Source organism: Thermobia domestica, chromosome 7, assembly GCF_964235325.1.
Source record: "Thermobia domestica chromosome 7, izTheDome1.hap1.1, whole genome shotgun sequence".
Taxonomy (NCBI): domain Eukaryota; kingdom Metazoa; phylum Arthropoda; class Insecta; order Zygentoma; family Lepismatidae; genus Thermobia; species Thermobia domestica.
Genome location: NC_137460.1, coordinates 82,391,096 through 82,406,766, shown reverse-complemented (window position 1 = coordinate 82,406,766; position 15,671 = coordinate 82,391,096).

Below are 15,671 nucleotides of genomic sequence, written 5' to 3'. Positions count from 1 at the left end.
GGCTACATTTAATGACATGAACTTTCAGTTAAAGGATCAAAGTATGTTCACCTAAAAATTCATAATCATATTGCAACTAATAACAATATTATAACCATCTGTGCAAAACTTATCAAACGCCATTTGTTTTTTTTAAAAAAAATCTTTAACATCTACAAAAATGATCCATTTCCAAATAGAAACGTGCTTACATTTAACGACTTAGAGAGCTTAATATTGAGAAGAACAACAGCTTTATGTTTATCCTTCCTAATATACGTACACTCATGTCCAAAATTATTGTCGCATGTCTATAAATATATTGTTGTAGGAATATAATTTGATAACGGATTCGCCCGGTATTTCTTATAATGTTAGTATGTGTATAACTGGTAAAGACATGTATGTGGCAAATTTCATGTCAAAAGAGCAGTAAATAAGAACAATAAAACAAAAATAAATCTTGATTGTCCATTTAGCAACATCTTGTTTTACTCATTCTAATTTTCGCATTTATAGTTCTTTTCCTATGAAATTTACCACAAATATACGTACATTTCTCGATTATACACATAGTATCAGTATTAAAAGTACCCTGCAAAATCATTATCAAATTATATTCTTACAAGAAGACAGTTATAGATATGCGACAATTATTTTGGCATGAGTGTACATAGTCTATTCAGCATTATCCTATGTAGTCTCTTGAAAGACAGTTGTCAAAATGTTTAAGGGAGATAGCACTTTTTCTTTTTGGTTTCTTATTTTAGCAACTTCTTTTTTTCTTATAAAAACTGCCCCAAAAATCTTAATCCTGTTGATAATAATTTCAAACCTTTATCCTGAGACCTTTTTCAGTATGTTTTCATTTAAATTACGAAAAAAAAAAAAATTGCAGTCATATATCATGTGTTGATTTGAATTAGTGTTCCAATGAGAACGATGCAGTCTTTGTCTTCAAACATAATTGCTCTTCGTCACAAAGCGGTACAGTCAGATTCTGAGAGGAAAAGGAAGTAGGCTGTGCTGGAAAAATTGAGCACATGATTCTATGCTATCATTATTCTACATTACAGAGACAACGGAAGCCAATTCATTCGTCAATGTCATGTTGTCAATTTCAAAAGTCATGCAAAGCAAATTAAAATCGACTTTGAAAGGATTTCCAAACAAGTAATTTTTCATTCTAGTACAGTTTACTTTTATTGTCGTTTATGAATTCTATATTTTTGTATATTTTCATTTTTACGATAATAAATAAATAATATAAAAATCCACAGAATAATTTAGAATAGTTAAAGGGGATATGAATATAATTCTGTTGAATGCTAAATATTTTGATAAGGTGTACGATGCTTTTCTGACTAAAAATATTAACCTCTTCACTACCAGGATTTATACAAGGTATACAAGGTATGCACAGTCCACCCACTTTTAAATGTCTATGATAGGCTGACAGAATATCTAGAAAGCAGATCTTAAAGTAAAGGAATTAACATTGAAAGACGTACTAGAAAGAACATTATCTGCTATCTCTGAAAACTAGCACAATCATCAAGCTGGCGATAGCTAGGACAACTAAATCATCTGGTGTGATTTTAAGAACAAAATCTTCGAACATACTCAAATCCGACCAAGGTCGCATATGAGAGTGAACCTGTTAAGGTTAGTGTAAAGGGACGATAGATGTCACTACAGTCTTCATATCTCTCCCATGTATTTTTTACCTTTCACGAAAATTTAAAATTTCTTTTATAAATTTCAACCTAGAGACTTCAAGTTTTTAGAGAAGGAACTTCATAACATATTAAAGGGAACAATCCGTGCCGATTTTTTATTTAAAATTTTCTACATTGTTGAAACAATTCTATTGTTAAAGATTTGGATATCAATTTCCACAATCAAGCCATTTCAACAATGAAGAAAATTCCAAATAAAAAATCGGCACGAATTATTGCCTTCGATAGATTATGAAGTTTCTTTCCTAAAAAATTGAAGCCTGTAGGTTGAAATTTGTAAGAGAAATCCTGAATCCTCGTGAAAGATAGAAAAAAATACATGGGAGAAATACGAAGACAGTAGTGCCATCTATCGGCAAAACTTGTCCCTTTAAACCAACCTTAAGTTACTGTTAACATTTTTAAATAATAATAATAAAATAATAGAGCTACTATGTCTATTATAAATATTTACTGACATAGAAAATGTACTATTCTTGTGTATTTTTAAACGTAAGCCTGTCTATGAGTGAACTAAAATTTATAAAAAAAAATAAAAATAAAAAAAATAGACGGTGTAAGCAATTTGCGAACTAGGTTATTGACAGTGTTTTATAGGACTGGAAAACTTCACTTCACCCCAAATTCTAATATTTGTTCTTCTTATTAAAATTTATTCCTAGAGGTAAGTCCATTTTAGGACGTTTCTCTTCTTTTCTTTTCTTCTTTTTTTTTTCAGAAACGACTCAGGCGATGTAATTCACATTTCATAAATAACCAGTTGAGAGTGCTCCAAGAGCATTGCCAGAACGAACTTAAAAAGAATGGAGACATGGAACGGGAAGAATAACTGTGGTTGTTCCTAGATGTAAAAGTAAATCTTTTTATCCGCACCTTTTTCTGTTTCTAGTTAAAAAAAAACGCAAAATGTCATCTCTATATGACTTACGGTTCCCGAGATTCCCCGAATTGGTACTTTTTTGTCCAATATCAGGAGAACGGTGGCCAGCTGGCCAGTGGCTACCGGTAACTATTTGGTACCAGAATGTTCGGCATCCTCTTAGGTATTGGTCAACACCAATATGATTGATCTCTTATTGGTATGGGTCCTTAAAGCTCCCGAAATCGGGACTATCTTTTGGCCAATGTCTCAGGAACGGCAAGTCATAGAGAGATGATATTGGTGTTAATCAACACCGAAGAGGATGGTAAACATGTTGGTACTGATATTAGCTGGTGGTCACTGGCCAAGCCAGTGGCCAGTTGGATAGTGGCCACCGATTACTGTTTGGTACTAAAATATTTACCATCCTCATAGGTATTGATCAACACAAATATCATCTCTCTGTAACTTATGGTTCCCGAGATATGGCTCTTTAAATCTCCGGAAATCGGTAATTTTTTTGGCCAATATCTCGGGAACGGTAAGAGTGACGCGAAAAATTCTATCACTTTCTGAGATAGTTTTTGATGCTCTATCGAATGGAGGGCTCGAAATCGAAAAAAAAAATCGCAAATAACAGACAGATGGACAGACACACAGACATAGAGAATTCAGTAACGAACTTTTTAAGTCCGTTGAATGTTTCATTAATATCCTATAACGTTGAGTAAATCATTTATTATGAAAATATCCACAAGGGATAGTTTGCTTTAGAAGATTAGTTTTCTTCTGTCGAAATTTCCTTTGAAAGCGTCGATAATTTTGCTCGTATTTCACTAATAAATATTCAAGTTGTAATTGTAGCATAATGTAATTTAGTTTATGAAATTGAAACGAGAAAGTTTAGAGACCCGTACCTTTTATTATATATATAAAGATATATACACAGGGTGAACACAAAGTCAGTTTCCTCAATATGTGAGAAAAAATACCAAAAAAAGCTAAGTGACTTCACAATCTTTATTGTACTAACAAATACTGTTCAAACTGTCCCGCACCATGTTGAGTACAAAAGGCACCTCTCTTTAGGACTGATTTGCGAATACCATGATAGAAATACAACAGAGAATCGGCATCTAATCTTTCGAATGGTTGTTCGATTATCTATTTCAAATGATCCAGATCCTGCAGTTGTCCAGAAACCCCTTATCTTTGACAATAATTTCATTGAGAAGTATGGTGTGAGCTGGTATGAACGGGGTAGCCAATCTGTCGTACTCTGATGACCAATCCATTTATCGAAATGTTGAGCCGAGAAATCCCTTACCCAAAATGAGGCTGTGCTCCATTGTGTTGCCACGTGAACTGAATTTTTTTTTCGTGAACGAGTGTTATTTCCAAGTTCTGGAATGACAACTTCCTGCATCATCTGAAGGTGTGTCATTATTAACAGTTCCTTCAGAAAAGACTGATCCTATGACACCACCACTCCGAGTACCACCCCAAACAGTGACTCCAGGGACGTCTAAATTTTTGTCACACTTTCGTATAGATATTATCACTCTAACAAACACAATTGTATCTGTTTACCCGACAATTCATCTTGAATGAGGCCTCATCTGTCCACAAAATTCGTTTCCAGAAGTCTCTGTCAGCTCCGTTCCGAATGAAAAATCACTCACAAAACTCAACAGCGCGGTCCGGACCACGTTCGTGCAACACGTGTGTAAGTTTTGGCCGGTAAGATTTTACCTTCAAATCCCTCGAATGTTCCTTAAAGAGGTATGTGTCATTTCCAGGTCATGTTTGTGCTTTCTAGTAGACTTGTTCGGGCTAGATACACAACTCTGAGCAACAAGTTCAGTGTTTCTTTCATTTCGTACATTTTAGGTTGTCCGCTAGCGGCAGATCATACACAGAACCTGTAGACTCGAATCGTCGGTTCAGGTTTCACATGGCTTGATGTGATGGTGGATGCACACTTAGAAATATTCTCCTGAAGTCTGCTGTCACCACATTTGTGTTTTTGTTGTGTATCCACGAAACTTGCAACACCAAAATACGTTGTTCCTTTGTTAATTTGCGATTCGTCTCAGCATCTGGACTACTCGGCACAACTTCAGTCAGTAAACAACTCTTAAACAAAATATGCACGAAAACATGGTTACCAGTCCCAGCCACATTAAGAGATATGGTGCCAGTTCTAGTACAAAAAGAAAAAAACACTCGTTGATTGTTCGCTTATTTTATTTTGAGGAAAGCGATTTTGTACCTACCCTGTACATATCATTTGATGGGTCACATTGAACTGAACAAAATACGTGCTAGAAAATAAATTGTCGTGCATAGTTTATGAGAAAATCACGAAAAATACACTTCTATAGCGCTAAAAATTATTCAGTGGCGCATTTAGCCCGGGGAGGCCTACAATCCCTCACTTTTTTTTAGCGACAAAAACAATTTAAGCTTTATATTTGAAAGTTTATAGTAAACTCATGATATACCTATCATAGTCTTAGTTCTTGCTGTCCCCCTAGTTTTTACCTTCTAGATCCACCACTGGATTTATCTGCTAGAATAGATAGTTTACTTAGTTATTTATCTCCTGCATATGCATTTATTGTTGTTTATGTTGTTCTATCAGTAGTGCATATATTTCTTGTAAAATTTATTTTAAAAGTGGAACTTTTAATATATGCTATATTATATTTAGATTGTTATAAGATTTTTTAAAATCTTGAATTCTATTATTTTCTGCAAGATAAGATACTAGGAACTCATAAACGGACGGAAATAATGGACTGTACCATTGTTTAATTGAACGTTCCATGATTGTAAAATATACGCAACAGAAGTGCGTATGGATTTATTTCTTGGGATTGTTGAATCAACGAAATTGTCCACGAAATGTTCGATATGCAATGTGTTGTTTGTTGGCCATCGTGAACTTTTATCTTGAGGCAGTTCCCAATATAGATTATAGTTCTATTGCTGTCACGTAACAGGCCATAATAATCGAAGTCACGTTCAGAAACATTGATAAAACTTGCAATTCTATGTATATTTTAAAATAATAATAATAATAATAACCAGCAATGTCAAAAATGTACTAGGTACTAACAAGAACAGGATGTTTAGGTTTAACTTAACGTTTCTGCGAATAGGCATTGTTCTTTACATTCAGTTTTGAGAACACATACCAAATTAAAAATAACAAAATAATCTTAACTAGAATTGTGCTTAATCTCAGTTCAAAATGTTTGAATTTTTTCACGAACAAACTTCTAAATCGCGACTTAGCACCATTGGAAACGTTTACGTCAAACAATATAATAGCTAAATATATTGTGTCAATTTTATAAAGATATTTAACATTACTAATGTAATGAGCTATTATTCATTGGGTTAAATTGCTACGGTCTTATATCGTATTATGTACATAATATTTTCAAATTGGCAGGCGACAATGCGAAAATCACTTAAATTAGCCATATCTGTGTTGTTGGATAAGTTCATGACTGAAACTATCCTGGATATAAGAGAATAACAAGGAAGGGAGCATAGTAATGGTTCTTACGCACTCTGTGTAACGTCGCTATTACGAATAATCTGTGGATCCATAGTGACTTGCAGTAGAAACGAATAGAAGAAATTCTGGAACTAATCAGGCAAGTAAAATCCTTTCGTGTACGAAGTCCTGGATATTTTATGGTGGACAACATCGTGTTTGTGGGGTACTTCCGTTTTTCCACCAATCCGTCCATCATCATCCACTTGCTTTAATCATCGTCTCGTCTCCCTTAGCCCAAAGGGCATAATCGTAAGATGTTAAACTTAAAGATTGCATTTCATTTTTTCTTGATACTTTAATTTTTGAATGCCATAGACATTTGTTCGTTAAACTGTATCTACTACACATATCTCACAGCATGAAACTAAACTTTATAGGATATCCCCAAAGAACGTATTATGTTCTGTCTGTCAATCTACAAGAGCCATTTAAGTTCTAAACTCGCACACTTTAAAATTTCCTTTAGTTGTGGGAAGAGATTGTAGTCTCTGGGAAGTAGACAAATCAAGGAAGTCGGATAGGAGTAATTCTTAGCCCAATCGTTTCAAAATGTCCTTCCTAAAACTGACTGGTCTTGCGTTATCAGTTGCAGCAACCACTGGCGTCTCTGGCATGTAAATTTGGGGGGGGGGACATTTTAAAAAAAGGTATTTAAATGGTACTACCTAACCTAAGCTATGTATTATCTTCGATTCCATTTGTTACTTTCACGGACCCCCTGAGAACTCTGTTATAATCGTTTCGCAGCCCGAATATTATATATTCAAATACGGTCGTTAGTAAATAAATTAAATTAGAATAAAATATGGAATATTTTGTGCTTCAAAATATTGGGGGAACGCGTCCCCCTCGCCCCCCTCCCGCCAGAGACGCCCATGGCAGCAACGACAACTTCTGTAGCTTTTCAGGTCAGTGTTTAACAAACATCTGTCCAGTTAACAGGGTAAGGTAAGAATAATATTCTGGATAAATTGTGATTGATTCTTTTGGCAGGAACTTCACACAGATCATTCCAACACGATTTTAGAATATTTTATGACCAGAGGAACACATGTTTTTGGTGGAAATTCTCCTAACCTGCATCACTCCTTAGATTGTATTTGGCTTCTGAATTAAAGTACGGAATTCATATTTAATTAATTTTTCAAAATAAGTCTCCGTAATGAGTAGAACTCTTGAAATTGACGATAAGCGTTTATCTGTATAATTTCTGATCCGGTCCCTACAAGATAATCCTCAACAAGCTTCAAGTTCGCTGACTTCAACTGACTCATGAGTAGTGTTGTAAAACTTCTGGAAGAAGCTGTTGAAAAAAAAAAAAAAAAAAAAAATCCGGAAAAATTGGGAAGATGACAAAAATCTTTGTATTAGGTTAATTGTACTAGTAATGGAACAGTTTTTCTTCGAACGCGTGAAAAATGTAAGTTGACAAAATTTCAATATTGCGATTTTAAAAAAAACATTCGAAAATAAAACTGTTATAATTGTTCTTGAAAATTAATAGTCTGCACTTATTTCGTTTAATCGTTTATTCGTGGTTGTGCATTACAGAACAGTTGCATACACATCTATCATCATGAAGCGTTTCTGTTGCAACAAATAGGGCTCTTGAATGAAACTGAGTTCTTAAGGTGCTCATTGCTCTGGTGAAATTTTGTTAATTTTAACCAAATTACTTCTTAAAAAAAAAAAAAAAAAAAAAAGAGTACAGTAGGCAAATTTCACTAATAGTCATGAGCTAAAACGTATAATTACTATTATTTAATATTCTAATATAGACTTTATGTAAACACATACCTATTTTCTTGTGCGACAAATTATATAAAAATGAAAGTGACTATATTTGTTACTTAACAACTTTTGAAAAACCAGACCGATCTCGATAAAATTTAACATGAAGTTTGGGCCTGAAATGGTTTTTATCATTTCACTTTGAATATGCAACTTGCAAGAAGGAAGGCGGAATATACAGGGTGACCGCGTGACTATGTTACAAAATATAAGGGATGATTCCTGACACGGAAACAAGAAAAAAAGTTCAAATAAACTTTTGTCCAACGTACATAATTTCGGAGCTACAAGGTGCCGAAAGCGTGGGAAACTGACATTCAACGCTCTATAGCTCGACTATGGTGAATGATAGAGCTAATGCGGCATGGTCACATCAAAGACACCGAAGCTGCTGTATTCAAAAATGCTTAGGTCGAGATCGTGCAATTCGTGCACAAGGGATTCCCCAAAGGAGCGTAGGGATTCCCGGATAATCTGTCAAGAAAGATGGGTCGAAAAGGATACGGATGAATAGCTGTCCCAACTGCTAGCAATAATGCGTCTGTACTAAGTCGATATCTCGCACAAGCACAAAATGGCGAACAGTTTTATACGTGCCATGTGTGGTTGCATAACGCGCACTAAATAAGAATGGGAAACATGAAAGGAAAATGTGAATAATTTAGTACAAATGTTAAATACATGATATTACGCTGTCCTATCATTGAACATACGCATTTAATAAAAGGCAATAGTCATGAAACGTTCTAAAATGTTGTAAAAGGATCACACTATTAGTCTTTCTTCCATGTATTGTTGTCATTGAAAACAAATCAACAAAACTGAGCGAAACAACCATAATGCAAAAGAGGTTGTTTCCTAAAAACAAAAGTCACAAGAATGGGAATAATGTCTTCAACCAACATTTTACAGCAGGATTGAATGCAGCCAAGAACATCATCAATTACCTGTAAATGAGACAAATCTCCCAATTATCCTACAATAGGTGATGGACATGGCGTCCCTCTACTTCAACACAGGCGTTACAGCGTCGCAGTAAGATCTGACGCATCCGCTGTAACAACCCAGGAGCTGTTCTTATAGTATCACAGACAGCGAGTATTCGTGCTAAGTTCTTCTGCGTTGTCTATAGACGTTTCATAGACAAGTGTTTTGACATGACCCCACAAGGAAAAATTAAGTGGATGCAAATCTGGGGAACGTGCATGCCAATTACAAGGACCGCCTCTTCCAATCCATCTGTCACGAAACGTTTGATTCAAATACTCTCGAGCACTAGCTGAAAAGTGGGCTGGGGCGCCATCATGTTGAAACCACATCCGTTGACGAATACCGAGAGTGACATCCTCTAATAACTCTGGAAGTATGTCTCGCAGGAATCTCGTATACACTGGTGCAGTTAATCGTGGTGGTAGTAAATATGGAACTATTATCTGATCACTGATAATACCCGCCCACATATTTATGGCGAATCGGTCTTGGTGGCCCCTTTCCACAATTGCATAAGGATTTTCGTCTACCCATACATGACTATTGTGACTATTAAATATCCCGTCTTTCGTAAAACAAGCTTCGTCGGTGAAAAGCAGGTAGGAAGCAAACTGTGGGTCAATTACAGAGCGTTGGAGAAACCACTCTCAAAACCGAACGCGAGGTTGAAAGTCAGTTGGACGTAAGGCCTGAACCCTCTGCGGGTGATAGGGGTGTAACTGTTGCTCGTGTACTACTTTCAAAACAGTATCTTGTGCTACTCCCCTTTCACGTGCTACTTTCCGGGTACTAACTGTTGGGTCTTGGGTGAAACGGTCAAGCACTTGTTCTTCAAAGTTCGGAGTACTTGTGGTTCTTCGTCTTCCTTGTTCGTAGTATTGAGGTTGTAAATTCCCCGTGTCTCGTAAGCGTTGAAAAAGTCTGGCAAACATAATATGGGCTGGATGTCTTCTTTCTGGATACTTCAGTCGATATAACCTATTAGCTTGTCGATTGTTGCCATTTGCTTGACCGTATACCAATATCATGTGCGCAAGTTCTGCTATCGAATACTCCATTTGATCTTACATTCGAACAAGCAAAGCACAAACTGCACTAAGGAACTCGTACGCTACGAACAAAACCACATGAAGAATGACCTTCCACCTTCCACAACACCTTCTAGTAGGGTTGTCTTATACTTTCCTTACCTTCGATTGTTTTCTACGACAGAAGGAAGAACAAATGCTTGTGATCGAACCTGCAAACTGTGGTGTACTTCAGGTGATAGCACCGTCTGTGAAAACAAAATATCTTCTAAACGATAACAATACGACATGTTAAGCATTCTAGACAAAATCTCGGAATTAGCCCTGCAAAACATCGGAAGCAGCGACTAAAACAAACGTCCTGATAAATTGTTTTTCCTTGTTCTTTTTCAATGTTCGGGTAACGCACATTACGGCTAATGATAAGAAACGGATATTTTACTGTTGTTCTCTGGCAGTGGTCAAATTAACATGGGATGGCGGAAAAATCCCCCTCTCGTAAAAAGTATCCTCGGCTCGTATCATCAAATGAAATAAAGTTTCTGCCTGGAAGAAAGCACCCATATCCCCCGGTTTTTCCCCTTAGTTTTACTTGCTTTCAATGACAAAACTACATGAAAGAACACAATGATAGTGTGATGTTTGTACAACATTTTAGTACGTTTCATGATTATTCCCTTTATTAAACGCGTCTATACGTACAATGAACAGGACAGTGTACTATCATGTATTTAACATTTGTACTAAATTATTCACATTTTCCTTTCATATTTTCCCCACTCTTATTTAGTGCGCGTTATGCAACCACACATGGCACGTATAAAACTGTTCGCCATTTTGTGCTTGTGCGAGATATCGACTTAGTACAGACGCATTATTGCTAGCAGTTGGGACAGCTATTCATCCGTATCCTTTTCGACCCATCTTTCTTGACAGATTATCCGGGAATCCCTACGCTCCTTTGGGGAATCCCTTGTGCACGAATTGCACGATCTCGACCTAAGCATTTTTGAATACAGCAGCTTCGGTGTCTTTGATGTGACCATGCCGCATTAGCTCTATCATTCACCATAGTCGAGCTATAGAGCGTTGAATGTCAGTTTCCCACGCTTTCGGCACCTTGTAGCTCCGAAATTATGTACGTTGGACAAAAGTTTATTTGAACTTTTTTTCTTGTTTCCGTGTCAGGAATCATCCCTTAAATTTTGTAACATAGTCACGCGGTCACCCTGTATAATGAAAATGACCGACATAAGTGTGAAATCCATAATTTTCGGGGTCGTTGAGATGAACAGTGACATTTCCGATGCCGTTTAAATCAAAATTCAGCACCGTAACTTAGGGGCGAGGGAAGGAAAATATATAAAAATGATCAAAAATGACAAATATTAATGTCGAATCCATAGCTTTTGGAGCCGCAGGAATGAACAGGAACACTTCCGATGCCGTTTAAATCCAAATTCAAGGGGGAGGGAGGGAGAGTTCTCCTAAGGAGGAAGGTCACATGTAAAAATAATTGAAAATGATCGATACTAGTGTCGAATTAAGAGTTTTTGGGGTCCCAGTTAATTGGTGACAGTTTTGGTGCCCTTTATGTCCAAAATGAAAGTATTCTCCCCATGCAAAGAATAGGTATTTTGCTATTCTTTAATAGTAACGAACGGAAGTTTCACATGTTAAATTCTTTAATATAGTTCTCGCTGCTCAAATTTACGCACTTATGGGGTGTATGTGTGTATGTGTAAATAAGATCATCTTTTGAGCTGTTCGAAAACTGTAAAAATAATAAAGAGGGATTTTTACTAGAAATCAGAAAACTAAAATGTAAGCGAAACGGATTGTAAATATGTTGCTGACACGTTACAGCAAAGAAGATTAGTATCAGGCGAAAAATACTTTTAAATTATATTTCCCGGGTTTTGCCAATATTTCCGAACAAAAGATTTTTTCTAATGAGTTCAAAATTTCCGGAAATTTTACACAGCACAAGGAAGAGATGTATCTCCATAAAATATATATTTGATTTTAACATACCGGTATTCACTAAAATGATTCTGGCGCCGTAATTTTAACACTTCCTGCCATAAAGCGGGAACTTCATAAGATTGCTTAAGATAATTTAAATGCGTCTACGTTAATTAATGCTAGGATTATATTTTAGTATCTTTTGTAGCCATAACTCTATTTTCCCACGATGTTTGCTTTGAATTGTTTGGATGAGTGGTGAACATATATTTGTTCCCCAAAATTTTCCCTATTCTAATACAAGAAACATAAGCAGTCAATGATCTTAACTGTAAACTAGTAAATATAAAATAGTTTTCATTTTAAAATCATCGAAACTCAATTTTCCCAAATTTTCTGTTGTTTTTTTTTAAACTCGGTAAAAAACGGTAAAAAACTGGTTTTTAACCCAAAATTTCCAGGCCTTCACATTACTCATGAGCATGTTATGTAGCAATAGCTATAGCCACATTAACCTCTCAAATATTCATATTATTTACCATTGGATATATGTGGGCGGAAAGAGATCTGTAGCCAGAACACTATATTTTTTTGGGGAGGGGGGTAACTAGAGTTTTCCTTACACTCATTCATATATTAACAAATAACTTAAAATTTCAGGGAGGCCGAGGGTGGTCGCAGTGGGGGTTATCAGGTCTTCCTGGACACTTTCTACCTATGGAATTCATTATTCGAGTTATTAATGCTATCACAACCTGAAACAAGGCATTCGGTTCGCTTTTGGTATGTAAAAATCGGGCTCCCCTCACAGGCATTACCCCCGTCCCCGAAGAAAACTTGCTGGGTACATCCCTATGCCGACAGCTCGACGTTAGAGAGTGTATATTCTGGATAATTTCTTCTTCATATGATAGATTACATGGTGATGGCACTTCCGTTAATTATGCGTTTCTACTTTATGACTTTAATTAGAGATGCGGAAATGTGTTTCTCAAATGTTACACTTTCTTTGTGATAGATTTTACTCATAAATTTTCTAAATAATGGCCCTCATAATCAACCTGTATCTTTTCAAACCAACTTCACTTCATCTTAAAAATACTCAACAATTGTGATTCATTTTAGGCATAAATGTGTATTATACGAGACTTTACAATACACCTTTCTCTTCATGTGTTTGTATTTAAAACACACACACACACTTTTATAATGGAATAGAAATGATATTACTATTTCAGTAATTGCATTGTCTTATGTTCAGGGGCGGATCCAGGGGGGGCAATCGCCCCCCCCCAGAAGAAGAAACTATCTTATTTTATATATAAATAAATCCATCCATAAAAAGTTTGGAGCTCTTAAAAGTAGCTCTAAGTAGCAGTATTACTACCGACCGCCCCCCCCAGAAGTCCGTCCTGGAACCGCCCCTGCTTATGTTAATATATCCTTTTATTATATATGTAACATGGTGGGGACTCTTTCCGTATCAATCGCAAAATTTGCCCACTGCAATTCAACGCGAAATATCCTACTTTTTGATGGAGACTGTGAGTGTGAAGAACTAAGTTGGAAATGATAGAAGATTGCAAAACAACATTTGCATGACTAATGCCATATCACAATGTCAGTATGTGGTATAGATTATAATCTATACCATAATTATCGTAAACAAAAACGCAAACTTTTTGCGTTGTGTTGACGCAAACCGATACGAATCAGTCCCTTGATTATTACCCTCATTTGACATAAAGGGCGGTATGCAGAGTCATTTTGACGCATGATTAGTGCCATGCTAAAGAGTTCGACTAACATAAGGTTCCTAGTAGTCAGACCTTTAGTACGATAGTAATCATACGTCAAAACGATTCTGCATAAGGCGGGAAATGTTCTATTACATCATCTCTGAGCAAGCTATATTCGTCGTCTATATTCGAATACAAAGCCGGAAGTTTTTAATAACTATTAGGCGACGTCATAGTGCACGCAATCAACCAACAACTAAATATTAATTTCCTTTAAAGACTTAGGTATAATTTATGTGGTTCTTTTTCTGACATAAATGCGTTTTTCTGAAATGTGATTGTGTAATTTGGCTTAAGATCAATAAGCGAAGAATATGGATAGAGCTTAGACATTATTGCACCTATTAAAGTGCTCTTTATCTAATCTGTTGGAACACCATTGTTTAATATTGGTGTAATTTCACTGACTTTCAATATATCATAGTATTGACGCAAATTGTCGTAAAATAAGATGCATATTACCTATGCCTACATTCGCTTGAATTTGACTTCGCATCCGAGCAAACAATATATTCAGATGCGAGGATACCATATTCAATGTCTATTATACTGCTTGTAGACGATCCAAGAAAGCTTGAACAAGACTCTTGTTCAAGACCATTCAAGACTATTTGATGAAAAAGACGTCAGCAGTGACGTCATTTTTGTCTTGAATTCAATAGTTTCGTTCAAGAAATTTCCTTTCGGTCCTGTTCTAAACAATCCAATTCAAGAGCATTCAATAGCCAATCAAGGCTCGAGTTGAGTGCAGGAAAATACAAAACAAGTATGATGGCGTCGTGAGACAGAGCTGCAGTTGAATAAATATCTTTTCGTTACTCTTTTCCATAAATATCTGATATTCCAAGTGTGCATTGTAATAATGAACAAAAGCTAACATTTGCGCCGGGAGATATTATTAGTATTTTTTGTTGATAACATACACGATTTATATAGTTATAATGTTTGCATGCTCATAACTTTTGTTAAATTTTGAGGTAATGAGAAGTATAAGTATTAATTTGGGAATTTTATATATGAGAATACCGGGTGTAGGTTAGATTAAAAAGAAGAGTCCATTAAATAAAAAAAAATATTTAACTGACATTTCTTGATTTAATAAGACGTTTTGTACTGTTATTAATCTCTGATAATATCAAATAATTGCGTACAGATTGACAATATGCTCGCAAACTGAAATATCCTGGAAATGATTACATGTTATCCTATTGTAATCTAATTATTTTATCACGAAATCCACACGTATTATTTCAGAAGTTATTTCTTAAGGTAGAGGTTGCTTTCACGCGTGCAGATTAATTCTACCAGTGTTTTCTCGTAAGGTACAAATGTGCCTCTTAACATATGCTACATACAAGACTGTAAAAAATATTAATAAATAAATAAAATCGAGAATGTTATTTAACAATGTCGGGGCAGGAGCATTGAAGGGGGTCCAAGGGAGAGTACGTCCGTACGAAGTAGGCGCGTCATTGACGGAGGTTATAGTGTAAGAATAAGAATCATGTATAAATGAGAATAGTGCAACAAACCCTTGACTTCGTATTCACTCATTTGAACTGAACTATAGCCCTTGTCATGATTTGATATTGGTAACATTAAATTTCTAAACATAAAGTACTGGTTTCCTACATTATACAGGCATGTTCTGACAATGAGAATTATTACGGTATCTCAGATAATTCTCCTTCATACACACTCACACATTTTAACAGTAAAATTACTATTCGTTTCTCGGGTTATTCTTAACCAGTACCAAATCAGGGATAGATTTGTGAAGAAAGTCTGAGGCAGATATGGGCGGTAAGTCCAGTAGCTGAAAAATAATATCATTGCTTCGTTTGGTTTTCTGTGATTTCAGCCTTTTCTTTAAACAGTCTTCGATGGCATAGCATAAATAACATCAAATGCTTCGTGATACACACAATTTTAGGAAACAGTTCGATT